Consider the following 15056-nt stretch of genomic DNA (forward strand, 5'->3'; position numbering starts at 1 on the left):
ATAGAACGGATGACGTATGTCGATCGAATGGGTGACGTAGTTAGATGGATGACGTAGGTAGATGGAACGAGCAACGTATATGGATGGAATGGGTGACATCTGTGGATGGAACGGGCGACGTATGTGGAAGAAACGGGTGATGTATGTGGATGGAACGTGTGAAGATCATGGATGGAACAGATGAAGTAAGTAGATGATACGGATGAAATATGTGGATAAAGTGCATAAACAACTTAAAATACACGGAACGGATCGGAGTAAATAGAACAGATTCGAATGCATGAAACGGACTGGAGTCCATGGAACGGATTGGAGTCCGTGGAACGGATTGGAGTGCGTGGAACAGATTGGAGTGCGTGGAGCCGATTAGAGTGCATGGCGCCGATTAGAGTGCGTAGGCCTCAGGAGAACGCCTGCCTGGGGACTGTGTAACCAGCAGTGTTTACTTAGAGTGATGAGTGATGAGATCAGGAGTATGTGTTCGTTCTGGCAGGATTTACCCAGAGCGATTGTGGCTGCGTTAGGCCTGAGGAGAACGCCTGGCTGGGGGGGTGTAACAAGCAGTGTTTACTTAGAGTGATGAGAAATGGGGTATTGCGGGGGACACCCCTGCAGCCCCCACTTCTTTTTTTTTACAATGCTACCACCAAAGGTTCGAACTTTTGGTGTTCGAACCTTTGGTGGTAGCATTTTTAGAACTTTTGGTTCATGCGAACCTTTGGATGCGGGAAAAATGACCAATACCGTCAGCTGCAGGAGTAGAAGGAGGAGAGTAAATGCAGCCTAAGGCAGCCACATACACTCTTTTCATGGGTCGGATGACCTTGAAGGCCGGCGGTGGTGTAGCCTGTGCTCTTGCTAAAGGAGAAGAGAGGTTCATCTGAGAACAGAGAAGAGAATAATCAGTCCATGATAATGAGGTATTGAGAGGAATGGGGAGTAGGATGTCTGTGGAGATGAGAGCATCCAAGGTGTGTGTTGGACCAGAGGGTAGAATGGGAAGAGAAAGGGAGTCACACAGGTTGCAGAAAGGTCCTGATGAGTCAGGAGAGTACAGATGGATGTTAAGATCCCCAGCAGGAGGGGTTCAGAAGAGGAGGAGAGGAGAAAAGAGGCCAGGTCAGCCAATTCAGAGAGGAAGAGGGTGGATTGGCCCGGCGGCCGATTGAAGTGGCCAGAGTAAGAGAGGCAACAAGTAAGATAGAGAGAGCCTGCAGACCAGACATTCAAAGGAGGAGTAGACCTGAGTGGGAATAATTGAAACAGTGATCTACTTATCAAAGATCAAGCCTACTCACCTCTTGACCTGTTGTTCCTGGGCACAGAGAGGATTGTGTAGCCTTCAGGGAGAAGTGTGTACAAATGTGTGACAGAGCTTTCCTTAAACCATGTCTCAGTCAGAGCAAGAACATCAAGGTCCAAGAGTTCAAAAAGGTGGCAGATGTCAGAGGAGTGCTTGACAGCAGAGCAAGAGTTTAGTGGGGCAACATGAAGCAAGTTGTCACATTTGAAGGATTTATGGCAAGAGTGCCTGAGAGATAGAGGTAGGGTGAGGCAAGGATGAAAAGGGTGTCAGTTAGGAGGGTGAAGGCAAGGGATAATTGTCGGAGGGGTTGCAGGAGGCAGGGGAGCTCCAGATGCTGTGGCAATGGGTGGCCAGGGGAGCAGGGTGGAAGAGGCTGATGAGGTTGTCAGTGTAGTGCGAGTAGGCAAGGGAGCCTGTACAGTTGAGAGCAATAAGGGGGAGTTGTGAGGGAGGTGGTGAGGTTGGTAGGAGGCAAGGTAGCCAAGGAGGGCATAGTTGGTAAGGAAGCCCTGGCAGCCGTAGGAGCAGGTGGCAAGGGAGCCCGTGAGGAGGAAAGAGGAAAGTTGATAAGGCGAGGAAGGAGCCTATCAAAAAGAAAGAGGTTGGGTTGAGGCCTTTGTACCAGGATAAAACTATTCCGATAGACATTTATGATGGCCCTGGAGGTGTAAAAGGAGGCAAGAAGGGCCTCACAGTGGGTGCCACCTTTTATGTGTGAGGAAGAGTAGGGAGAGAGCAGAGCAGCCATATGGAGAGTCCATAGGTCGGGAAAGGGAATGACAAAGAGTATGTCAGTTACATTCTCTTTGGTGGAAGCACTGACATAGGTGTCAGCACTAGGAAAGCCTGGGTTGGAGGCCAGTATGTCCTTCTTGAGTTTCATCCTGCCAGATTTAGTAGGAGGTGAAGGATAGGTGATGGAGAAGCAGTTAGAAAAGACGGGGACGATAGAAAGCACCATCGTGAGGGGCACAGAGTGTGGTACACTTAACCATGCAGAGCAGTTGAGGTAAGTGGGAGGAGGTAGGCAAGGAGGGAGCAAGCGCACAGGAAGACACAAACAGGATAAGTGAAGAGATGCTGGGAAATGAAGAGGGTGAGGGAACAGATAACAGACAAGAACAGGGCAGAGGGGGTGACCAATCAGCACATTCACATGAAAAGCAGGCTGGTGCACGCACCTAAAAGCAATTTTGGAGACAGCAGCAGAACCAATGCAGAATGTGAACACAGCTAAATTCAATTTTTAAAAACAGTAGCAAAAACCAATGTAGGATGTGAACACAGGTAAATGCGATTTTTACAACAAGCAGCAAAACCAATTCAGGATGTGAACACAGCTAAATGGGATTTTTACAACAAGCAGCAAAACCAATGCAGGATGTGAGCACAGCTACATTCGATCTTTACAACACGCAGCAAAACCACTGCAGGATGTGAGCACAGCTAAATGAGAATTTTACAAGCAACACAATCAATGCAGGACGTGAGCACAGCTAAATTGGAATTTTACAACAAACAGCAACACCAATGCAGGATGTGAACACAGCTAAATGGGAATTTTACAAGCAGCACAATCAATGCAGGATGTGAGCACAGCAAAATTCGATTTTTACAACAAGCCGCAAAACCAATGCCGGATTTGAGCACAGGTAAATTCGATTATTACAACAAGCAGCAAAACCAATGCAGGATGTGAGCACAGCTAAATGGGAATTTTACAACAAGCAGCACAATCAATGCAGGATGAGAGCACAGCCAAATTCGATTTTTACAACAAGCAGAAAAAACAATGCAGGATGTGAGCACAGCTAAATTCGATTATTACAACAAGCAACAAAACCAATGCAGAATATGAGCACAGCTAAATTTGACTTTTACATCAAGCAGCAAAAGCAAGGCAGGATGTGAACACAGCTAAATTCGATTTTTTACAATAAGCAGCAAAATCAATGCAGAATGTGAGCACAGCTAAATTACATTTTTCTTTTTTTGAATTTTTTTGTGTTAGGTCCACAGGTATAGCAGTACAGTACAGGGGTGTAGGCAGTGTAAGTGTAAACCCAGGAGGGAAGACGTGTTATAGCCTGATGCTTGGAGAAAATAAGAGGTGCCTTCAGGGATAGTTTAGAGAGATTGTCAGGAGTGGCACAGGCAGAGTCTGGAGGATGCTGCAAGCAATAGAGAAACAGGCCACACTTACGTGCTAGCTGAGGGGGAGATCCCTGGATTTCTGGACGAGGTACCCAGCCTCATGATGAATATTGATGGGTGGAGAAAATATAGGGGGCCCACTGTGCCCATCCAGTCCCAGACAGGCACAGACATGGCCTTAGGAGTGTGGCCTTGGGGGATGGGCTGACTTCGCCAGTCGGCTCACCTGATTGGGCCTTAGAAGGCACAATGAGCCCAATCACAGCGTGGTCTTGAAGAACAAACGCAAGCCCTCCTGGGCCTGCAGAAAGGCAGCAGCCATGATGGCGTGGGTGTCCCTCATGGGGATACAAGGAGATCGGGAAGCAAAACAGCACATGAGGCAGCGTTAGAGCTCTGATGCCGGCATAGATTTTGATAATTGTAGGCTTTAAATTGTGCAAAAATAAAAATCGCAAATGCATATGCTGTACAGCATTCTGAAAAAATGACCAGAACCCTCATAGGGCTTACCTTGAAGGTGCTGGGGGAGGTCATGGTCCCCCTGTCCTGGTGTGGTGGAGGAGAGACCTCTCATGTTGCAAGGCCAGCTGCTGCTGGAGAAGGAGGCAGAGCAAGCATACAGACAGGACCTTAGGAGTGGGGCCTTGGGAGGCGGGCTGGCTTCGCCATTCAGCTCGCCTGATTGGGCTTTAGAAGGCACAAAGGGCTCAATCACAGCCCGATCTTGAAGAAAAAAGGCAGCAGCTGAGGAGATAGACTCATTTTTATTTGAAGAGACTCATTTTTATTTGAGGATACTCTTCTCAAAGAGCTGTGCTTGGGTCAGTCATTTTAAGACGACCACTGAAAGGAATCATTAAGGATGAAATGGCTTTTTAAGATTTTATTTCAAGTTTGGGGCATTCAGATTGGCCAAAGGCCTGGAGGTATAAATGGCAAAGATCTGTTTCATGATTGTTTTATGGCAGAGAAATCTAGGGTTGTTCGAACTGTCATGTCCTGGAGGGGTTGCAAAATAAATTCCTGTGCCAAATAGCAGGTCTCCCTCCAGGTACACCTGCTAGTGCAGTGTGAGCTGTATTGGGGTGTTCAACTTGACGCTGCTGGCCTAGATAAGATGTGTATGTATTTTTTAAAGCACATCTGGGATTTTCAGCTAATCATAGAGTGGTTTTGGGCCTCACCACAGGTTGGGCGGTAATCCTGCACAGTTACCGCTGGGCGCTAATAGCGTTAACGCCGGGTCAAGCAGCGGTATTAGCGCTGCATCACAACCTGCCGTAAATGCGCCCCTGAATCCAACGGTAACGCTATTAGTGCCCAGCGATCCCAGCACTACTAGCGCTGGCAGAAATTGCTTCACCGCCGGAATGGGAAGCATTGCGGCAGCCATTTTGAAAAACACAATCCATTAATTATTGTCACGGCCACTTGCCCAGGATCACAGGAGCTGCACCATCAGGTGGATGGTGCAAGGGGCACCATGGATCACGCACGTCCCTTTGGGACGTTTATGCACTGGGGGCCCAGTTGGACTCAGTCCTGGCGCCTTTGGCACCAGGCTCATGGAGAAACATAAGCAAAACTCTTTTATTATGGGCAGGAGCGCTTTCAAGAACTTTCCACTTGTGTGCAATCAGTCCGGGTGTGGCTTTCTATCTTCAGCTGCACATGCAACATCAAGGAGTGGCAGGGTGTGGCAAGCCGAACTGAGCTAGTGGGCGTGGCCTTAAGAGCTCAGCTATAAAATCCAGCCCAACCCCAAGGCACACGCTTCACATTAATCTGCATTCGCATGCAGCGTAACGCTCACCGCCGCCTGGGTTAAATAGCACTTACCTTGGGAATCCAGTCTCCTGTTCATACGCTTACCTTCTGGAGTCAGCTTACATTTGCATTCTTCACTGCTGAACCTGGCGTCCATTGTTCATCTTCCGGATCGCAGGACTTCAGCTCTGGGCACAACATCCTCTTCATCTCCGGAACGCGGAACTGCAGCACGACATCTTCTTCATCTCCGGCATCTCCGGCACGCAGAACTGCAGCACGACATCTTCTTCCTCCATGTAAAAGGACAAAAGGCAAGGTTAGACATACAAACCTGCAGTTTAAGGTCGCGCTTGAAAAATTCTTCATGCTTGTCCTTAAAAGCTCACTTACCTGCTGCCGGACCTCCGCGGGATCTTCTGCTCCTCATCCGGAGCCACCTCGGCTCTGTTGCTCTGCTGGACCACAATCACACTTATTTTGGGAGAAAGATAGACATTGTTGTTACAGAGCTGATAACAGGTTGTGAACAAGACAATACCAATACTTCAAGACAAACAGAAAACAGAAAGACACTTACCAGAAAGGCATGGAATTGACGCAGCTGGACTGGACACCACGTATAAAGGACCAGTGAAGGAACTCGGACATTTGCCCTTGCCAGAAGTAGCAGGACGGAGAGTTTACCATTAATAATCTACAGGTGAGCCTTAATGGGACGATGCATGCTCACCACACTATGGGAGGAAGGGTTTGAGAGGAAATTCACTTGCAGGCCAGTAAACTTACGTCCTCTCATATCTACTCAGGAGCAGGATTCAAATTCATCACAGCAGCCCACAGCCTGTTTGCAGCGGGTGTTACCGTTAGTCGGGAAACCCTGACAGGATGCGGGCTCTGGTGTATCGATCACAGCGTAAGGACAGTGTCTCCAATGGTGATGTGGGAAGGTTTCTTCTGATTGCAAGAAACAACAAGGTAAGGTGCTTTGTGGGAGAGTAGAGCGGTAAGCATAAAGAAGGTAAGAAGGACCCCTAACCTCTTAGTTGGCAAATCCTCGAATACCTGAAGCGATCCCTGAAAGATGGGATTCCGAGAGAGCTGAAGGACGGGAAATCTAGAAGGTAATCGAGAGGTAAGTGTGCGCACTATGGAAATGGTAAGATAGGGACGGACGGGAAGACAAATTACTGTTCTGAACTGTAGCAAATAATTACCCGGAAGGAACCCCAGAGATTGGAACAGAACTTAAGCACCTAAAATCTTACCTAGACCAGTACCTAGCCAATGGCTTCATCCGTCCATCTAAATCCTCTGCCTCCTCAGCGCTCTTTTTCGTGCCTAAAAAGGAGGGCGACTTAAGAACATGCATTGATTATAGAGCACTAAACCAGATCACGGTGGAGAATAGATACCCATTACCACTTATCCCAGAACTCTTGGATCAGGTAAAAAACACTCAGATCTACACCAAACTGGACTTACGAGGGGCCTACCACCTTGTAAGGGTCAAAGAAGGAGACGAGTGGAAGATGGCGTTCCATACTAAATATGGTCTCTACAAATACCAGGTGATGCCCTTTGGGTTATGTAATGCCCCTGCAGCATTCCAGTTCTTTATGAATGACGTGCTCCGTGAATTACTGGACGTTTGCGCACTTGTCTATATTGATGACATTCTCATTTATTCAACTTCCAAAGAAGAGCATATTGGTCATGTTCGGGCAGTCCTAGAAAAGCTTCGGCAACATCGACTATTTGCCAAGTTGGAGAAGTGTTTTCTCCATGTAACAGAGGTCGAAATTCTTGGCTTAATTCTCACACAACGAGGCGTTCCCATGGATACACGCAAAGTGGACGCTATCCTTCAATGGCCCTCACCAACGTCTACAAAAGGAGTACAAAGTGTGCTCGGATTTGCCAACTTCTATCATTGGTTCATACCCGGTTTCTCTCAGATCGTCCATCCTATTACCTCTCTGCTGCGAAAAAACAAACAATTCTGCTGGTCCCCAGAGGCAGAGGAAGCTTTCCAGAAACTAAAACGAGCATTTACCACAGCACCCGTTCTACGACATCCGCAACCAGATTTGCCGTATATGGTTGAAACTGACGCCTCTAACATAGCAATGGGAGCTGTATTGTCACAACGGAACCCGGAAACCGATAATTACGCCCCGTGGCATTCTGGTCCCGTAAGTTTCCTCCTCCTGAATTGAACTATTCAATCTTTGACAAAGAATTGCTACCAATCAAGGCAGCGTTTAAAGCATGGAGACATTATATTCTCGGAGCCAGACATACAGTCACTCTCATCACTGCAACCTACAATACTTAAAGTCCGCTAAAGCGCAATTCTCGTGCCAACTTCATTGGGCCCTCTTCTTTGCAGAATACGACTTTGTCATTAACTATAGACCAGGAGTTCGTAATGGGAAAGCGGATGCCCTCTCCCGCATGAGCGAGGAAAAGGAAGCTTTCACTACATCGAACCCTGTGGCTATCATTTCTGAAGAGCGGATCCACAATATGATTGTCGCTGCAACCTGTTTGGACGATCTACATTCCAATTTGCGATGCCAGATGAGTCAATCTGCCCAACAGGAATGGCTTCGAAAAGGAGACCGATACACCATTAAAGATGATCTACCCTACTTCCAAGAGCGACTGTACATTCCGGATAAGAAACTACAAAACCAGATCATCGCCAACTATCATGATTCCTTGGTAGAAGGAGATCCAGGAATAGCAAAAACTCAGGCTAAAGTAAAGAAACACTATTGGTGGCCCACTTGGAGGAAGGACATTATCCACTTTATTGGACCTATGGTGTCTGCGCTCAACACAAATCTGCCGGTCTACTATGTCCATTGATGATACCGCCAGCACTGTGGCACACTCTGTCCATGGATGTTATTACAGATCTCCCTTCCTGCAACGGTTACAACACCATCTTGGTTATTGTGGATTTGTTCTCCAAAATGGCCCATTTCATTCCTTTAAAAGGGCTCCCCACCGCTTCTGCTCTCACGCAGCGTTTCAAGAACAGATTGTGCGACTGCATGGGTTCCCATCGGTATTGATATCGGATCGTGGAACCCAGTTTGTTTCAGCATTCTGGGGAAGGTGTTGTAAAATTGCCAAAATCGACCTTTGGACATCCATAAGTCACCATCCCCAAACTGATGGTCAGACCGAACGAACCAACCAGACCCTAGAGCAGTATTTAAGATACATGTTACAACAATCTGAAGACTCCTGGAAAGACATCCTCTGGTTGGCGGAATACGCATACAACAATTCCATTCACACCAGTACAGGCTAAAGTCCGTTTTATACTGTGTACGGAAGGCATCCACTGACATCTGGTTTTGATCCACTCAACACATTAGAAATGCCAGCAATAGTAAACCTGCACAAAACCATCACCCAGGTTTTTAAAGAAGCAACCGAGCATCTGACCAGAGCCAAAGAGAGACAGAAAAGGTTTGCTGATCAACATCGAAGAGAAGCTCCAAGTTACCAAATCGGAGACAAAGTCTGGTTGGCATCAAAGAACATTCCTCTGAAAGGACCTAGAGCTTTCCGCCCCAGATACTTGGGGCTCTACACAATCAAGGCCATAATCAATCCTGCCGCCATGAAGTTGGAGTTGCCATCCAACATGCAGATTCATCCGGTGTTTCACGTTTCACTTCTAAAACCAATGGAACCGGGTGCATGTATCAGCATTCCACCAGATCCTGAGATAATTGAGGGGGAGCTGGAGTACGAAGTCAAAACTATCCTAGACTCTAAGGTAGTCCGATCCAAATTATACTACCTCATAGACTGGAAAGGATACAGGCCTCAAGACCGAACCTGGAACCTAGCAAACATGTCCATGCTCCCCGATTGGTTAGGCAGTTCCATCGCAACAACCGCACCAAACCAGGACCAGGAGGAGGACCACCCTTGAGAAGGGCCTTGAGTGGGAGTGCTGTCATGGACACTTGCCCAGGATCACAGGAGCTGCACCATCAGGTGGAGGGAGTAAGGGGCACCATGGTTCACGCACGTCCCTTTGGGATGTTTATGCACTGGGCGCCAGTCTCATGGAGAAACATACACAAGGCTCTTTTATTATGGGCAGGAGTGCTTGAAACATATGCAAGAATCTTTTATCATGGGCAGGAGTGCTTTCAAGAACTTTCCACGTGTGTGCAATCAGTCCGGGTGTAGCTTTCTATCTTTAGCTGCACGTGCAACTTCAAGGAATGGCAGGGTGTGTCAAGCAGAACTGAGCTTGTGGGCGTGGCCTTAAGAGCTCAGCTATAAAAGTCAGCCCAACCCCAAGGCAAACACTTCGTGTTAATCCGCATTTGCATGCAGCGTAATGCTCACCACCGCCTGGGTTAAATAGCACTTACCATGGGAATCCAGTCTCCTGTTCATACGCTTACCTTCTGGAGTCAGCTTGCATCTGCCTTCTTCACTGCTGAACCTGGCGTCCATTCCTCATCTTCCGGATCACAGGACTTCAGCTCTGGGCACGACATCCTCTTCATCTCCGGCATGTGGAACTGCACCACAACATCTTCTTCATCTCCGACATGCGGAACTGCAGCACAACATCTTCTTCCTCCATGAAGGCAGACCCTGTAAAAGGAAAAAAGGCAAGGTTAGACATACAAACCTGCAGTTTAAGGTCGCGCTTGCAAAATTCTTTGCGCTTGTCCTTAAAAGCTCATTTACCTGCTGCCGGACCGCCGCAGGATCTTCTGCTCCTCATCCGGAGCCACCTCGGGCTCTGTTGCTCTGCTGGACCGCAATCACACCTATTTGGGGAGAAAGATAGACATTGTTACAGAGCTGATAACAGGCTGTGAACAAGACAATACCAATACTTCAAGACAAACAGAAAACAGAAAAACACTTACGAGAAAGGCGTGGAATCGTCACAGCTGGACTGGACACCACGTATAAAGGATCAGTGAAGGAACTCGGTCCTCATTCTACATGCGCTCCTGCCAGAAATAGCAGAACGGAGAATTCACCATTAATAATCTACAGGTGAGCCTTAATGGGACGATGCATGCTCACCATGCTATGGGAGGAAGGGTTTGAGAGGGAATTCACTCGCAGGCCAGTGATACTACACTTATGTCCTCTCATATCTACTCAGGAGCAGGGTTTCAATTCATCGCAGCAGCCCACAGCCTATTTGCAGCGGAAGGAAGCAGATCGGGGGGGTCCTACTTCCTGGGAGGGCTGCAACCGTGCCCCAACGTCCCCGCAGAGACCAGGTGAGCGTAACAATTATATCCACTTCCTGCAACCATCCGTCCTATTAAGCAGCAGAAATGTCCAAGGAGAGGATAAGAGGCAAGGTGGCTGAACAACACCTGCAGAAACCCAAATTTAGCGAGGGGGAGATGGTGGTCCTCACATATTAGTTAGTTTCCAACTGTGAGGAGCTCTATGGCAGTCACCAACAGAAGACCACTGGGCAGAGCAAGACAGCCATCTGGACTTCCATCTCCTAGAAGGTGACAACAATTTCCAGCGTACCCCGTGATGGAGTGGACTCACCCCTGTGCGTCACAGCAGCAGGAAGGGCAGATAAGTGGACCAAACAAATGCCATGGGCACCACACCTGTGAGCAACCACAACACTGTGCAGCAGTCACACCAGCATGTTGCAGGCCCAGTAGGCCTGCCGTATGACAGCATGGGAGACAAGCCACAGTACACGTTCCACACACCAAGATGTGCCCAGCCTGATAACCACTGTGCGCGACACAGTAGCCCTGCTGGCTGCACAGCAGTGCCCTATAGAGCCATGACAGTGCCATGGACTAAGCCACCCCTCACCTCCACCATGTGAATGCCACACGGGGAGGGGCATGTGGGGCCATGAAGCACTACAATCATGCATGCCAGACGTAAACTGCCCCTGCATGGACACCCTACCCTACCCACACACAGGCCAAAGACCAACAGGCCATGGGTCCCACACCCATTGTTATAAGCAACCACATGACGCTGGGCCCAAATGAATCCTCCCATGCCCAACCATGACCATTTGCCCATATGTGTGTGGTCACACTATGTACTACTCAAACAAGGGTTTGGGAGAGCCCAAATAACCACTTTTAACAAAAAATGGTCCTCTCCCCTAATTTCGGGAAGGTAAGACTAATCAGTAAGACAAAGGTAGAGAAAAAGTTTCATCAACAGTCACTTACTCTAGAACATCGCTACAGATTACAGATTACATTTACCATTCAATAACAGATAATCAATACAACATTTTTATTAAGATTCAATACAAGATAAAAATCTCATGAGGTACAATCTACAATACAGTAAATTACATAAAACAACCCTAAAAATGTATATTTGAATATGCTAATGACCAAACATAAAAAGTAAACATGCATCAATTGTTTACGACAACAATCATGAAAGAATAAATCTGTCTCTTCATTTTCATCAATGAAATCTGAATTTTCAAATTGAATAGTACACTTGGTTAGCACTCCAAGTTACACACTCGACATGTTTCAGTCCTCCACTTTCTTCAGGAGAAGTCATCAAAAAAGAGTTTAAAACTAAAACTTCAATGAAGACACATTGACTTGTCTGGAGACGTGACTCTTGATAGAAACAAGAAAGAACAAAACATCAGAAATTTTGCTTGTATGTTTGGGACACTAACTAGTCATCCAAGTGGACCCTCTGTCTCTTTGCCTGGGAACACTAGTGTGAATAGACCTCTGTCGGATTATCTGTCCAATTGAGGACTAGTTACTGGGAAGTCAGTTTTTCTTCACCAGAACCTGTAAATCAATTACAGACGGGGGTACTAATTAGAATTGCCATTTGCTCAGGCCAAAACTATCCTGCTAATTTGCTACAATTTAGCTAGGTTTTGAGACCATCAAACATCCAGATACTGGTTCTTTCATATGTCCCAAATGTATTGTTAATTATTCTCTTATCTTCTAAGGATACACCTTTCATTTTCATTCTTAAAACACCTACAATCCACTTCGAAGCTGTATATGAAATCATATCTAAAAGACACCAAAGATGTAATAAATAAATATGAGAATTTGCCATATGATCTGAATACGTCTTTTCTGTTGGGGCTCGATAGTGTATCCCTGTATACAAATATTCCACAGCAGAAAACTTTGGAAACAGTGAAAGAGATTTTGCATACTTGATTAGACCAGGATCCTTTACCAAACTCCTTTATTCTATGGTGCATTGAGTTGGCTTTAACAAGGAATTATTTCGAATTCCAAGGAGTATTTTTTCAGCAAATAGAAGGGACTGCTATGGAGGCCACAATGGCCCCCAGTGTAGCAAATCTATTTGTCGAGGGATTTGAGAAAGAACATATTTACACAACTCACCGTTTTACACAACAACTATACTCATGGGCACACTACATCGATTATGTTTTTGAGGTTTGGACAGGGACTGTTGACCAAACGAATGAGTTTCTAATGTGGCTAAATCAGCTCAACTGGCATCTCAAATTCACCATCAATATACAGAAACATTCCATAGATTTTTTGGATTTGGCCATTTCTCATGAGGGAGGCCACCTTTTAGTGAAACCTTTTCATAAACCTATGGAAAAGAATTCACTTTTGCATTACCAGAGTCATCATGTAAAGCATCTGAGTGATAATCTGCCCTTTGGTCAATTTTTACGACTCAAAAGGAATAGCAGTCAGCAAGCTTCCTTTGAGGGTGAAGTGTCCAAACTGACTAAGAAATTAACACAGAGAGGATACCAGAAAAAAGTTATTAGGAAATCTATGAAGAGAGCATCGAATAATAACCTAGAGGCACTCTTAGAAGATAAACAAAAAAAAAACACTTGGGGAACGGTTGGTTTGTGTGAATACATTCACAAACCTGAGCTTGAAGATAAGCCACATTGTTCGTAAACACTGGAAAGTGTTTTCTGATACCAGCCCCGAAGTATCGATGCCACTGTTTGCCTACAAGAAGTCAACAACTATTGGGAACCGGGTGAGCAGTAGTAAGCTCAGAGAAAAGGGCTGTAAAACCACGAGCCTGACACAATCCTGGGGTTTAAAACCATTGATTGGCCATCACCCATGTGGCCAGTGTGTTATTTGTAAGCAGACAAAGAAGTCAAAAGAGGTAGACATTGGTCTACCAAAGCCATGGCATCAAAACCAGTTTTCAAACTGCAATTCAGATTATGCCATATACATGATCACGTGCCCTTGTAATTTGTGGTATATTGACAAGACCATCAGAAAGGTAAAAACTTGTATCATAGAGCATGGAAGTTTCCTGAAGAATCGGGTCCTTTTAGCACCTATGGTGAAACATTTTCTTGACAAACAACATAATTATGAGGAGTTCAGATGGACAGTGCTTCTAACAGTACAAGGGGAAAATCAACATATCAAAAGCAGGATTTTGTTGGAAAAAGAGCAAAGGCTCATTTTTTTGACACAAAGTGACACCAAGGGCCTCAATGAAGCAATCGAATGGCATAGAATGTAAGTATCAGACTCTAATTCTGATAGAAATTTCATCATCATAAAAAACACCATGCAAGTCAGTGTTCTCGAACACTGACCTTTGTTTGCCTGAAGTAAAGTGAGCCCTAAATGTGCATAGCTGGCACACTAGTGTTTTTTTTTACTTTTCAGTTATAGTTAATATTCACTTAAAAGCTGATGAACGACATAAGAGAGGTTAGTGTGGTAGCCATGCACCTGCTGACCGCAATTTAAAACGATCTTCCCTGCAAACGTGGGCATGCATGAAAGCTATGTTTATAAAATAAATTGTGAGTTTCTTTTTTATAGCTGACTTGCTGTATGTGAATTTTATGAAATATGATACATGTATTTAAATATTACTAACTGTTAATGGAGAAATACAATTACATAAACATTGATTGAGTAATAATAGTCATTACATGGTTGACTTAACAGATCACTTCACTGGGGCTTTGGCGGTTACATACAATAGCAAATAGTGTGTTTTAAAGATTCCTTTTTGAAAACATTTTTTAATTCATTTACCTATTTTTTTTATTGCCGCCCGCTGACTCTATATATGCCCTTGCCTACCCCAGAAATAAAATTCAAAACGTGTTTTTCAGCAAAAATGCTGGGAAAAACACCAATCATAAAAATGGGTGTTGATGCAAGGACTCTATACTGTTTCAAAGCACCTAGGTCCTGTTAAATTGGTGGAGAAGTGATTAGGAATAAAAATAAAAACATTCAGAAGGATTTCAGCCTCTTTTATCTGCCCAAAAGGGATTTTCCACAAAATGTAGTGGCTAACATTAGTCAAAACTTTGAGCATTTGAAGGCCACTTAATAGGGGGGTCTGGTGGTGTTAATTAGGTATTTGGTTAAATTCATTGGTTTGTTAATTTAAACAACTTAGCAGTAACTTAATCTTATTTGAACGTAGGGCAAATGAATTATGAAAAATGTGGCATGCATTTGCCTTATCTGCCCATTATCCAGTACCAGGTGGACACTGTATCAAATTATGAGAATTTTTCCACCAGCACACTATCTAACAATAAACATAGGTGACACTCATAAGCTGATTCATGGAATAATTAGCGTGGCGCAAGTGGCCAAAAACGTGCGATTCGCAGCGGAATAGCGAAAATCGCAGTGCAAGTGTGAAAATCGCGCGAAAAGCAGCGCACATCGATTCATGGAAGGCCGTGTGCGAGAAAACCATCGGATGTGCGCTAAAAAAGTGCGCGGCGCACGTTGGCGCACAGGCCATCTAACGGCGTGCGCCAGGTCACAGCGAAAAT

The sequence above is a fragment of the Ambystoma mexicanum genome, chromosome 7q, assembly GCF_040938575.1.
Source record: "Ambystoma mexicanum isolate Mex_15411 chromosome 7q, UKY_AmexF1_1, whole genome shotgun sequence".
Taxonomy (NCBI): domain Eukaryota; kingdom Metazoa; phylum Chordata; class Amphibia; order Caudata; family Ambystomatidae; genus Ambystoma; species Ambystoma mexicanum.